At 44.0% G+C, this 12711-nt stretch overlaps 1 long non-coding RNA gene across 1 annotated transcript; it reads right to left on the bottom strand.

The window, feature by feature from the left end:
* Positions 1 to 8091: 8091 nt before the first annotated feature.
* Positions 8092 to 11269, bottom strand: LOC309359689. The gene is made up of 3 exons (XR_014163906.1): positions 10983 to 11269; positions 8955 to 10939; positions 8092 to 8921 (listed from the first exon to the last, which is right to left on the bottom strand). It is a non-coding gene; the product is annotated as an uncharacterized lncRNA (long non-coding RNA).
* Between the last annotated feature and the right edge of the window lie 1442 nt (positions 11270 to 12711).

Below are 12711 nucleotides of genomic sequence, written 5' to 3'. Positions count from 1 at the left end.
AACTACTTACCAGTGAGCTTGATATCGATACCAGGAAAGGCCTTCCAACAGAGTCTGTGAGCACTTAGAAAAGGATGCTGTGATTACTAAGACCTAGCATGGGTTTCTCAAAAACAAGTGGCCACCTGTCACGGATGTTTTAACTGAGTAAATGGCCCCTGGGGTCCTGTCCAACTCTACATTTCTGATTCTAACAATGCTCAACACGCTTAACCAAGCTACATTTTCCAGGATTTTATGGTGGAAGATGTGCCTGCTTAAAGTGGTATGATACTGCTTTAAAGTTATAGTGCAAATGGAGTCTTAGTGATGAGCATTATACACTTGTATTTTGGAGCTGCCCTTTGGGACAAACTCTCTGTGGTCTGGTGTTTTTTGTGAGACACTACCTTCATTAATAATTACAGTTGTGGAGTAACAACATTATTAGAGTAGGTATGGTGGAAACAGGGCTCTCCTATGGCCTTGCAATGCCATGATGCTCTGAGATTTTTCTGTGTTCCAACCAGAGGCCTTTCTCTTGGGTATTGTTGGCCAATTGGTGCCAAAGAAGGATAGAACATTCTTTATGTACGCCACAACAGCAGCAAGAATACTCATCGCAAAGTATTGGAAGACACAAGACCTACCCACCTTGGAAGAATGGCAGATGAAGGTGATAGATTATATGGGACTGGCAGAAATGACTGGCAGAATCCGAGACCAGGGGAGAGAGACAGCGGAAGAAGATTGGAAGAAATTTAAGGACTATCTTAAGAAACATTGCAAAATTAATGAATGTTAGAATGACGTTGGTTTAGAAATTACGTGGTTTCCAGCTGTAATGGATAAGTAAAAAGAAAAGAAAGGCCAAATATTAAATGAAAATTAAGGATTTGCTGAATTAATAAATTAGAAATTGGAATACAGAAAGGGGAGGTATGAGGAAGTCGGGGAAGTAAGTTAAAAGAAAATAAGGGATTGAAATTATACTTGTTTTTACTTTTGTCTGTTTGTATTATTGTTTTGTTTTGTTTTTATATAACTTTTGAAACTTTAATAAAAATCTTTTTTTTTTAAAAAAAGAGATTTTTCTGTGTTCCACTCACTCACTTGTTTTGGGTCACTGAATATTTGCAAGTAGTGTCTCCTAATTGCATGGGGCTGATACCCACCTCCAGGTCATAATGCAATGACATCTGCATTCATGGGTCTCTGGAAATCATAATCTCTTTATATAATAAATTATACTCTTGATATTGTATTAATAAAACACCCAACTTCAAACAGTTAATAGACTGTTCAATCTTATACATATATTTTCAGAAGTTAAGTCCCATTTTAATCAATGGAGCTTACTTCTAGGAGAGTGGATACAGGATCACAGCCTGGTTCACCTCTGCAATGATGCATGTAAATGCATTTGCTGTTTCTTGGTCCCTTCACACGCTCGTCCTAAAACACAAAATACTGTTTAAGTGCATACAGGATAGAGAAGGGGAAGGATGCTCACATTTTGTAGTTCCCTGGTTCAGATGGTGTCTGTTGCCCCCTACTGGCCCGAGGTGAGATATTGTAACCCCCAGCCCAGCCCCCTCTTTTTAAAAGCAGCTCCTACAAGCCAAGTAGGGCCAGGCATTGTATGGTATTAATTAGGACGGGTGGCGGTGAGACCTCATCGGAACTTGTGAACTCTCCAGCTCCCGCACAGATGCAACACTTGGGGCAAGTGGCAGAACATGGGAGGTGTGCTCTGCTCCTTCCTGGCATGAACAGCAGGAAGGTAGAAGTACAGTGATACCTTGGTTTACAACCATAATTTGTTCCGGAGGTCCGGTTGTAAACCATAACAGGTTGTAACCCAAGCTGCGCTTTCGCCAATGGGGCCTTCAAAAAAAAATGGGTTGTAATAAAAAAAAGGGTTGTAATCTAAAAAACTGTGAAGATCGTGAAGCTGAGGCTCCAATACTTTGGCCACCTCATGAGAAGAGAAGACTCCCTGGAAAAGACCCTGATGTTGGGAAAGATGGACATTCCCAACCCCCCACCCCACTGCATCACACCAAAAGTAAAATTTAGAGAGCTTTAGCTCCAAGGGGTTATTCAGAAGCAACTCTATCTGGGGCCTCTTCACGGCTTCTACATATGAACGGATCACTCTTAGCCCTTGAGCTTGCTCTTTCCCTCCTCCCTTCCAGTATCTCTTTCCTTTTGTGCCTGTCTTTTAGGTTGTACACCAGAGGGCAGAGGCTGTCATATCACTGATGCCTGTAGAGTTCCTTCTGGAGACTTCTCTGCTGAACATCAGGATAAGAAAAAACTTTAAATTAATGTAGCAAATTGTGCACTCCCAGTGAACACCACCAGATTTTCCTTCTGAACAAACATGCATGGGATGAAGTTAGGGTACGGAATACTGCATTCGGCAAGCAGTGTCTGGGTGGAAATCGTAGAAATGTCCAGGAAAATCTGGACGTATGGCAACCCGTGTCAGCAGTGCCGTTTTTGGCAATTTCCCATAAAAATAGCTCAAAAACGCCAAATTTTTTTGGGGCGTTTTTGCCCCCCGAAAGCTCAACTTTGGGCAAAGCTAAAAAAGCTTAACAACTTTTCTGTCCAGATTTTCGCTGTTTGAAATATGGCAACCCATGGCATGTCTGTTGAAGGCACAAATCCCTTTTCTTTAAGACTGGGAGGGTTGCTTTACCAGTGTTTGTAGCTACATAGCTGGTGTTTTTTATTTGCTGAGAGGCCAGTGGTGCAGCTGGGTGTGTTTTTCCATTCTGGACTCAAAGGTGCTTTAGATGGCAATGTATTACTTCAAAATGTGGTAAGCCAGTCCTCCTGTGGGCAGGAGTTCTTCCTCTCATCCTGTTGAGCAGAGCCCTTGACTTCTGCCCCAAAGTCTAACCCTGACAGCACCACAATCCTGACAGTGAATGCCTATGTACATCTGCTCAGAAGTTACCGTATTTTTCGCCCCATAGGGCGCACTGGCCCATAGGGCGCACCTAGTTTTTTGGGGGGGAAATAAAGGGAAAAAAATATCCCCCCCCAGGCGCGGGGCCGGGGCGAGGGAAACCCGAGCTTCCCCCGACCCCAGCCCCCAGAACTGGCTGCTATCCGCAAGCCTAGGGAGCCCGGCGGGAAGTCACGCCAGTCTCCCCAGGTTTGCGGAGAGCTGCCCAAAGCCCAGAGCTCGCTTCTCAGCACGCCCTGGGCTTCGGGATGCAGGCAGACCTCCGCAAGCCTTGGGAAACCAGCAGGAACTCCCGCGGCCTCACAAGGCTTGTGCGCACCGACCCCTCTCGCTCTCCAAGCTTCAGTGAAAGCCTGCATTCGCCCCATAGGACGCACACACATTTCCCCTTCATTTTTGGAGGGAAAAAAGTGCATCCTATAGGGTGAAAAATACGGTAAGTCTCCTTGAGTTCAGTGGGACTTTCTCCTGTGTAGGTTTTTATAGAATTGCAACTTTAAGCATGCATAAGCGCAATATTTATAGCCTGCCATACCCCAAAGGATCAAGGCAAGTCAAAAGAACAAAACTGCACAGAATCAGGCTTGATTAAAGGAACTAGGAAAACTAGAATATTTTCCTGTTCCGTTTAATTAGATCGAAGGCTTCCATTCTGTCCTGGAAATAGAAATAACTTTTGGTATCTTTTTCAGAAATGGTGCCCCTAACCTCAGACAGAAATTGAACTACTTCTATGCAAGGCAGAGGAGTTTGCATTCTGACACAGTTTGCATTCATTTTCAAGGGTCTTGTGCAAGAGAACTTCCTGACAGATTGTACTCCACGATTCCACCACTGCCTACAGGTCTCATATGGTTGCATATCCCTGTATTGCCTCTGGCTCCTGAAGCTCCACAAATAGTCACTTTTTTTTACTCTTCTGAATTAAAAAGGAATTTCACAAGTATACTGTGTACTTAAAATAATTCCACAGAAGAGGAACAGCTTTATTGGTTTTTCCACAAAGATTATTCTCATAAAAGTTATTCTCGTTTCTATAACTGGTGTATTTAGTTGATGTTAAAGTAACAGGCAGCTCTGCATTAAGGAGCTACGTAATTTAGGCATGTCTAAAGTCTTGGGCATGGGACGCAGGTGGCGCTGTGGGTTAAAGCCTCAGCGCCTAGGACTTGCCGATCGAAAGGTCGGCGGTTCGAATCCCTGCGGCGGGGTGCGCTCCCGCTGCTCAGTCCCAGCGCCTGCCAACCTAGCAGTTCGAAAGCACCTCCGGGTGCAAGTAGATAAATAGGGAAGGTAAACAGCGTTTCCGTGTGCAGCTCTGGCTCGCCAGAGCAGCGATGTCACGCTGGCCACGTGACCCGGAAGTGTCTCCGGACAGCGCTGGCCCCTGGCCTCTTAAGTGAGATGGGCGCACAACCCCAGAGTCTGGCAAGACTGGCCCGTACGGGCAGGGGTACCTTTACCTTTACCTTAAAGTCTTGGGCACGGCCAGTGGGGTTTTAACATGATAATCACCATCATCATTTTATTTGTACTCTGCCCATCTGACTGGGTTGCCCCAGCCATTTTGGTGGCTTCAAACATATATGAAAACATGATAAAGCATTACCCATTAAAACTCTCCCCCGCCTTCAAACAGCACACCCTCCCATCATGTTATTTCACAATCTGCTTTAGAAATGCCCAATTTCCAAGCATATTTGCCAAGTGAAGTGGGGAGGCTGTTTTCAACAAATCAAACCCTCTGGGGTGGGTTGAACTAATTGTGTGGGTTTTTAGATCTCAGCCAGTATGTATAATCAGACTCCTCTGTATAAGAATGCAAGACACACCTATATTTTGCATCGCTTCTCCTCTGGACTCACTTTAACACAGTTTCTCCCGTCCTTGTACTGATGTATATTTGGATAAAAACGTCTTGCTATTTTTGTTTCATTTTAAAAATATTGATACATAAAATTATCAATCAATAATACAAACAAAAGAATCCCAACAAAGAGAAAATGGATTTTGGATTTTCCCCCCAGACAGTACTTCAGATACCATTTAGTTTTACAGGTTTCTTCGAGGCTGTCTAAAATAATCCTGCTACAGAGCATGCTACACAATCCATAAAATTTCTACACAGAAATGTTATTGTTCGATTCATTCATGGGTAAAGTTACACCAGTTTGCTGAGAACATGTCTTTTTTTGGCCTTTGTCTATATGTAATTTAGACTGCACATGATGTGTAATCTCGCTAAGCAAGTTTCCATACTGTTTGAAAAACCTATAAAACCTGTTTTATAGGAAAGGAGGTGTATGTTGACCATGGGAAACAAAGCGTCTCTCAAATTACCTACAGTACATGTCTGTCTGCAGCCTTAAAAACAACAACCAAAAAACAGGAAACAGCCGCCACCCCCCCAGAGATGAGTAAATTTAATAACCTATTGGATCATCGTTCTAAATTCATGTGTGCTCTTCTCTCTTCCCTCCATCACACTAACCATCTATTTGACAAGGGGAAAATCAGCATGGCCTCTTCCATCCAAAGGATGGTCAGGTGCAAAAGAGGGGCTGGGGTCTTGCATTTTCACAGTTGTTTAGAAGGAATTTCGGCAGATGCAGCTTTTTCTCTTTTGCCTAAAATAGGTTGTGAGTCTGCAGGTACAACCTGTCTTATCTTTTAATCTCTGCACAGTTCTTAGAACATTTTAGGTGCTTCTATTATGTTGCACATGAGGCTGCAACCTCATGTGCAATTACCGTAATTGCAAGGAAGTGGGACTTACTATTATAATAATAAATGAAAGGAATTAAACATTGCACTAACATGATCACCCTCATGAACTGCCAGACAGAATGGAGGATGTGGGAATGCAAGGGGGGAACGCCTCTTCTGAGTAAGTGGAAATAATTGAATAGGGCTTCTGCTGACAGGCCGAATCAGATGGTTCCTGCCCTATATCCCACATTTCAGGATATAAAAATACTGAAGCTCACACTGAAAACAAAGAAGCGAAGGGAAACGCACACACTCGTGGCAGATACATTTCTGGATCACATCATTAAGCAACAGTATGAAGTGTATCCAAAGAATAATGATAATTAGATATTTATTTATACCCTGCCTTTTTCCCTAATAAGCACTACAAATAAAGGAGGAACAACTAAAAGCATAGGAGGGGGTGATAATCAAAAACAATTAAATATTATTAAAATTAAAACAGTATATAAATATAAAAGATCTATTAAAACACAAAAGGAGGAGTGAGGCCTTGTCAGAAGGTAACATCTGTGCTCAGAGATCTGCTCTGGTTGCTGATTTGCTGCCAGGCCAAGTTCGAAGTGTTATTGTTAGCATAAAGGTAAAGGTACCCCTGACAGTTAGGTCCAGTTGCGGACGACTCTAGGGTTGCAGCACTCATCTCGCTCTATAGGCCGAGGGAGCTGGTGTACAGCATGACTAAGCCGCTTCTGGTGAACCAGAGCAGCACACAGAAACGCCGTTTACCTTCCCGCCGGAGCGGTACCTATTTATCTACTTGCACTTTGACGTGCTTTCAAACTCCTAGGTTGGCAGGAGAAGGAACCAAGCAACAGGAGCTCACCCGGTTGTGAGGATTCGAACCACCGACCTTCCAATTGGCAAGCCCTAGGCTCTGTGGTTTAAGCCACAGCGCCACCCGCATCCCAGATAACCCCAATTGCAGAAATTGGACACGTGTTTGCTTAGAGTGGCCATTGACACTTGGCCAAAGGAATGGACTCCAATTTGCATATGCTGTGTGTAGATGCACATTAAAAAATAATAGTTGTTTGTATCCTACTAAGTCATAGTCACTAGACCCGCTGATTTCAATGATTCTGAGTATGACTTAGCTGGATATATGATATTACCTTGAGTATAACTGATGTGTTAGGTCACCCTATAATTCTACAGGGGAATATTCTCACTGTAGTGGGGAAGACTGTGGCCTAGGTGGTTGTGCTTAGTCTGCTGCCGATGTGCTATCTGTTGATGGGCAACTTCAGTGCCCCTGCTCTTCCTTCTGTATCTTTCAGCCAGACCTGGAATGCCCGCCATTCAAACAGAGGACACCTTCATACAGAAGGACAGAGGACACCTTCATACAGAGAACTGTCCACATCTTAAGCCGCTGACAGCCCTGAAAACTGACAACTGTCTTCTGTAAAATAGGAGACCTGAGCATCTTATATTTGCTCCTCTTCTTCTGCTAATGACTGAACGTCATGCCATTTCCTCTTTCAACCCGGCCTTTTCCACATTCTGAATAATCTAAATAGGATCCGTTTGTTTGTATATTTAGGTTACTTTCTAAACAAACAATGCAAAAATAAGAGACAGTCTTTTATATATATATATACAGTATATATAAAAGAAGTAAGTATTTTGTTCCCTATGGCAAGGAGAGCTAGGATGGGAAGCATCCATGTAATCCACCTTGTCTTAGACACACACCAGTGATGCATCAGAGGAGCACTTGGCTTCATTTAGTTTTTAAGGGGGGGGGGGAGAGAAAAAGAGAGAGAGAGAGGTTGCATTGGAAGTAAGCAGGGACACCGCAGGGGCTTGAACCCCGTCCTGGAAACCAGGAGCGCCAACCACCAGCGTCTTTTGCTTTTTTCTGGCCAATGCAACAAGGTGAAAAGCAAAACCTGAGAGAACACTCTGAATACAGAATGTTCTCTCAGGAAAAAAGAAAACCCTTAAGAATTATGAAGTTGCAGACAGAACACAATCGAGGTTTTATCCTTTGCCATTAGTAAGGGATGTTCACCTAGATGTGTTTAAGTCATGTTGCCATGAGTGCCATGTTAATTGCCATTAATTTGCAGGGCAGAACAGAGAGACTGGTTCCAGTCTTCAAACTCTGCCTTTATGCTCACCTTTTTGTTTGTCCCTCCAAAGTGTGAATTCATGGGCCTGGAACTTCCTTCTGCTGGTCTGTGAAAAGCAATCTGGACTCATTAGTTTGTCGCCGGCCCTTTCCCACCAATTCCAGAGAAATGTTTTTGGAACACAGCTGTTCTTACTGACCTGACTTCTTCAGGAAGAGCTGGCTTCACCTGAGTGTGGTGGGCTCTTGGACAGAACTGTGAAGAGATCAAGCGGGGGGCGGGGGGGAAATGGAGAAGCCAGCACAAAAGGATTGTACTGAAAAAGATCACTGAATTGTGGAGTGTGAAGTTCACTTGCCGTTAAGTTTCCTGAAGGCTTGCAAAATTCTATTTCTTGTGTCCCTGAGATGCACCTGGAAGAGACTAGGGTCTTGAGCAGCCCTCCCCTCCAGACACAGGAGCAAAAACAGCCGGTTACCTAAAGCAGCGCAGTCAAGTCGCAGGTGTCTCTCAATTCTGCACTGCAGATGTTCACTTGATGCATCAAGAGCTCTGACCCTGCCTCTTACTTGTCACTGCAGCAGATCTGCTTCCGGCACAGGTAGCTCTGTGAGGTGTGTAAGAAAAAAAAGCTGGAACAAAACAAGGCTGGCTGTCCCACCAAAAGATGTACCTTATTATGTGGTGATGGCACAGGAAATGGCCTCCCCTGCAGTGGTGTCCCCACACAAGAAGTCCCTCCAGGTAGAAGCACGGAGAGCGATGGCATTAAGCTTTTCAGTTCGCAGCTCTTCTGAAACAGGGATTGAATAACCAATGTTGCTCAATACAAGCTCTTTGGAATATTTAGTTTGCATATTTGATGGATGATTCCATTTAGAGCCTACCTTTTCTCCAACAGGCTCAGGGTGCTTGAATGGTCCCCCTCACTGCGACCTGAAAGAATCTTTGTACAAAGAGTTGCAGGCAGAACACAACAGAGATTTTCCCCTCAGCCAAGCACAAGATAGTCACCTAGTTGACCTTCAGCCAGAAGACACACAACTTTATTGCTGCCATGATTACGATGGAGCATTTAGAGATCACTTGTTAGTTATTAGTGCTTATCGCCACCTCTGAGAATTCAAAAGCTTTTTAATAGAAGCTACGATTGCAGTTGAAGGTAACCAAGTGAGAGGTTACAGGCAAAGGAAGCAGTTTGCCACACCAGGTTTTAAATATATTGCCTTAGGAACAGATGAGCTGGCGAGGATCCCGATTTTAGTATTTGTTGGAAACCCAGCAAGCCTATCATGCAAGTTTTCACCAAAAAGTCAGCAATACAATTTGGGTCAAATTACATTTTGAATAGTCTCAGCATTTATGGATATGATCCCTGCATTCAACAATCATACATGTACCCCAGGCAAAGAAAATTGGGAGCTACATGCCTCCTTTATCTACAGGATTGAAGGGTACAAACCTCTATTCCAAAACATTTCACAAATGTGGGCTATTATGATTTTGTGTGGCCCTCTCTGGTCATTAGTGGAACAATCAGCCACCCCCTTATGTATGAGTAAAAATGGCAGAGAGTCGGGATTCATAAGATTTCAAATATTTTCTCAGTCATTTAAGCCTTACCATTAACAGACAACATTTTCTGCCCTTTATGTACAGGAAAAAATGGTCATGGCTCATCCTTCCTAATTGTGAATATGTTTGTGCTTAAACGTTTGCTGGACCTTTTTTGCTTAAAAATGGCTGACAAAATGGTGAAAACCTCTAATCACTCCAATGCCTCTACCAGGCCGCCTCTACCAATGCCATCAGTAGATTGACCCTCAAAATGCCTTCTTTGCTTTTTCACACAGAAATCAGCAAGGCAACTGTTACAGACAAAGGAAGCAGTTTGATGCATCAGCTTTTAAAATGGGTATTCTAAATACCTAAATACACTTAGGAACAGAATTACTGGCGAGGATGCAAAATGCTGGCATGTTTGGAACCTTTTGGATTTATACACATCTGAAGGAACAAAAACTCAACAATATTTTGGTGACCCTCTTCTGCAGTTGCCCAGTAAGTACAATTTGTTTGGCTTCATATGCCAAATGCCACCACTTTTAAGCAGCTGCTCAAGAGGGTTTGTTGTTCTACTCCTTGGAAGCCAGATTATAAATAAAAGGAAGTTCTGCCCATTAGCGAAGGACCTTATCTATAGTCCCCAAGAAGCTATCACAAAATGGCTGCAAAGCATTTTTGTCAACAGGGCAGCCTGAGCTAACATGAAATTAAATGGAACTATGTTGTCTTCTGCGCCTCTGCTTTGCTCTTTATCACATGCACAGCTTTCTTTCCCCCTGGATCCCGCTACCCTTCTCACTTCTAAGTCTTACCTGTCTTAAAATCTTACCCATCTTGGTTTTTCCAACTTCTGGAGCGAGGTTCTGGAGCGAGTGGTCGCAGACCAGATCCAGGGGCCCTTGGAAGAAGCTGGTTTTCTGGATCCATTTCCATCAGGGTTTAGGCCTGCTTTTGGCCCGGAAAGGGCCTTGGTCACCCTGCACCTCTGGCGAGAGACAAGGGGAGGCGCTCAGTGACCCCCAGTGCCTTCCATCAGCTTCGGCTGGTGTCCCAGTTGCCCCCCTCTCTGGACAGGGGTAGCCTGACTCCTGCTATCTCTGCTCTGGGAACCCCTTCTGGGGTCCTTCTTTCTGCTTTGATTTGGTGCATTTGATATTTTATGTGAGCCGCCCTTAGACCTTCGGGTATAGGGTGGCATAGAAATTCAATAAATAGTAACAACAGTAATGATAATAAGAACTTCGGCAACAGAAACGCCAAACTTCTTTTTATGAAATGGCTTCTCCTTTTAAAAGAAAAGGCTTCTATTTTCTGCAATTATTCTTCACTCTGCTTGAAGCAGACTTCATATCCACCTACCCTTACCTCTGATCCTTTGTACATCCAAAGACTGGTTGGTTGAAAAGTAAATAAACTTGATTTCGTCCCTGACGTTCAATGTATCTTTGTTTTCCCTTGGCCTTTCTAGTCATCAGGTGTATCTGCTTTTCTTGATTCTCTTTAAAATCTTCATCTTGGTGTTTTTTATGAGTTTTCTATCTATCTATCTATCTATCTATCTATCTATCTATCTATCTATCTAATCTATCTATCTATCATCTATCATCTACCAGCAACATTTAAAATTGCCAACTATGGAGATCACAAGTGAACATTTGTTGTACCCCTTTTTAAAGTTGTAAATAACAACTTCAGCTCTGACCAGTGAGAAGGCAAAAACCAGTATTATAGCCAGGGACAGTCTCACTCCCTAGACTCTGGCTCGCTCCTTCCACCACCTGTCAGTCATAAGGGCACATAAAATAGTCCCTTGGCGCATTAATACAGTGGATACAAATGGGTTTGTTTTCAACATAGGATCACTGCTCATGGGGGAGAAATTAGTGCCGGTTCCACTCCCTAATAACAGGGTTGCTGGGGGGCCGACCTGAATAAAATAAGGGGGGTGGGGGGCAGTAAGACCTGCCCTACATAGTCACAGGACACGGCACACACAATTAAATGGCAATGGCCATCAACTTGGGGGTGGGGGTTTCCCAGCCCCCTTAAATATTTGAGGGGGGGGCTTAAGAGGAGTTAGCTCCTAAACCAGGGTATGTGTCATTGCTGGATCAATGTCTTCATTTGCTTGGCTATGTGTAGAACCTGCTGTGCCTTTTAATGACATTTTGCCCATGTATCGCACTGATCGGAGCATTAAAGATTTTGGTAGACACTGCAGCCTGAGTTTTAATTCTTCTTTGAGTGACAGACAGGAAACTCTCAGTGGGGACACCTGGGGCGGCCCCACACCTACCGCACCCCCTTCCTTCGCCCCTGGTTGCAGGTGGTGTGGCCGGGGGTTCGGGGGGAGAACTGCCTCCCAATCAAGTAAATTTTTTAAAAAATTAACTGACCAATTGTGTCACAGGTAACTCAGTTCTGCCCACCCCCCTGGTTGCCGTGCGTCTTCTTTTTCCAGGACACATCCTCTTTTTCAGGGGTAACATTTTTAAAATTTGCCAAAATATCTCTGGCTATACTTTCTGGATGAGTCCTAGACAAGACTGGTGATTGAAGAGTTGCTTTCCCCTTCTCTTCTCCTGCCCCCCTCAGCAATATATCACAGCTTCTAAAGCCTATTTATGGTGTTGTTGTTGTTGTTTAGTTGTTTAGTCGTGTCCGACTCTTCGTGACCCCATGGACCAAAGCACGCCAAGCACTCCTGTCTTCCAACGTCTCCCGCAGTTTGTTCAGACTCATATTGGTAGCTTTGAGAACACTGTCCAACCATCTCGTCCTCTTGTCATCCCCTTCTCCTTGTGCCCTCCATCTTTCCCAACATCAGGGTCTTTTCCAGGGAGTCTTCTCTTCTCATTAGGTGGCCAAAGTACTGGAGCCTCAGCTTCAGGATCTGTCCTTCCAGTGAGCACTCAGGGCTGATTTCCTTAAGAATGGAGAGGTTTGATCTTCTTGCAGTCCATGGGACTCTCAAGTCTCCTCCAGCACCAGAATTCAAAAACATCAATTCTTCGGCGATCAGCCTTCCTTATTGTCCAGCTCTCACTTCCATACATCACTACTGGGAAAACCATAGCTTTAACTATATGGACCTTTGTTGGCAAGGTGATGTCTCTGCTTTTTAAGATACTGTCTAGGTTTGTCATTGCTTTTCTCCCAAGAAGCAGGCATCTTTTAATTTTGTGACTGCTGTCACCATCTGCAGTGATCATGGAGCCCAAGAAAGTAAAATCTCTCACTGCCTCCATTTCTTCCCCTTCTATTTGCCAGGAGGTGATGGGCCCAGTGGCCATGATCTTCGTTTGTTTGATGTTAAGCTTCAGACCATATTTTGTGCTC

Source organism: Podarcis melisellensis (assembly GCF_964234715.1).
Source record: "Podarcis melisellensis genome assembly, chromosome: 17".
NCBI lineage: Eukaryota > Metazoa > Chordata > Lepidosauria > Squamata > Lacertidae > Podarcis > Podarcis melisellensis.
The sequence above is the reverse complement of the archived record's forward strand: the minus strand, read 5'-3'. Positions and strand labels throughout refer to the sequence as shown.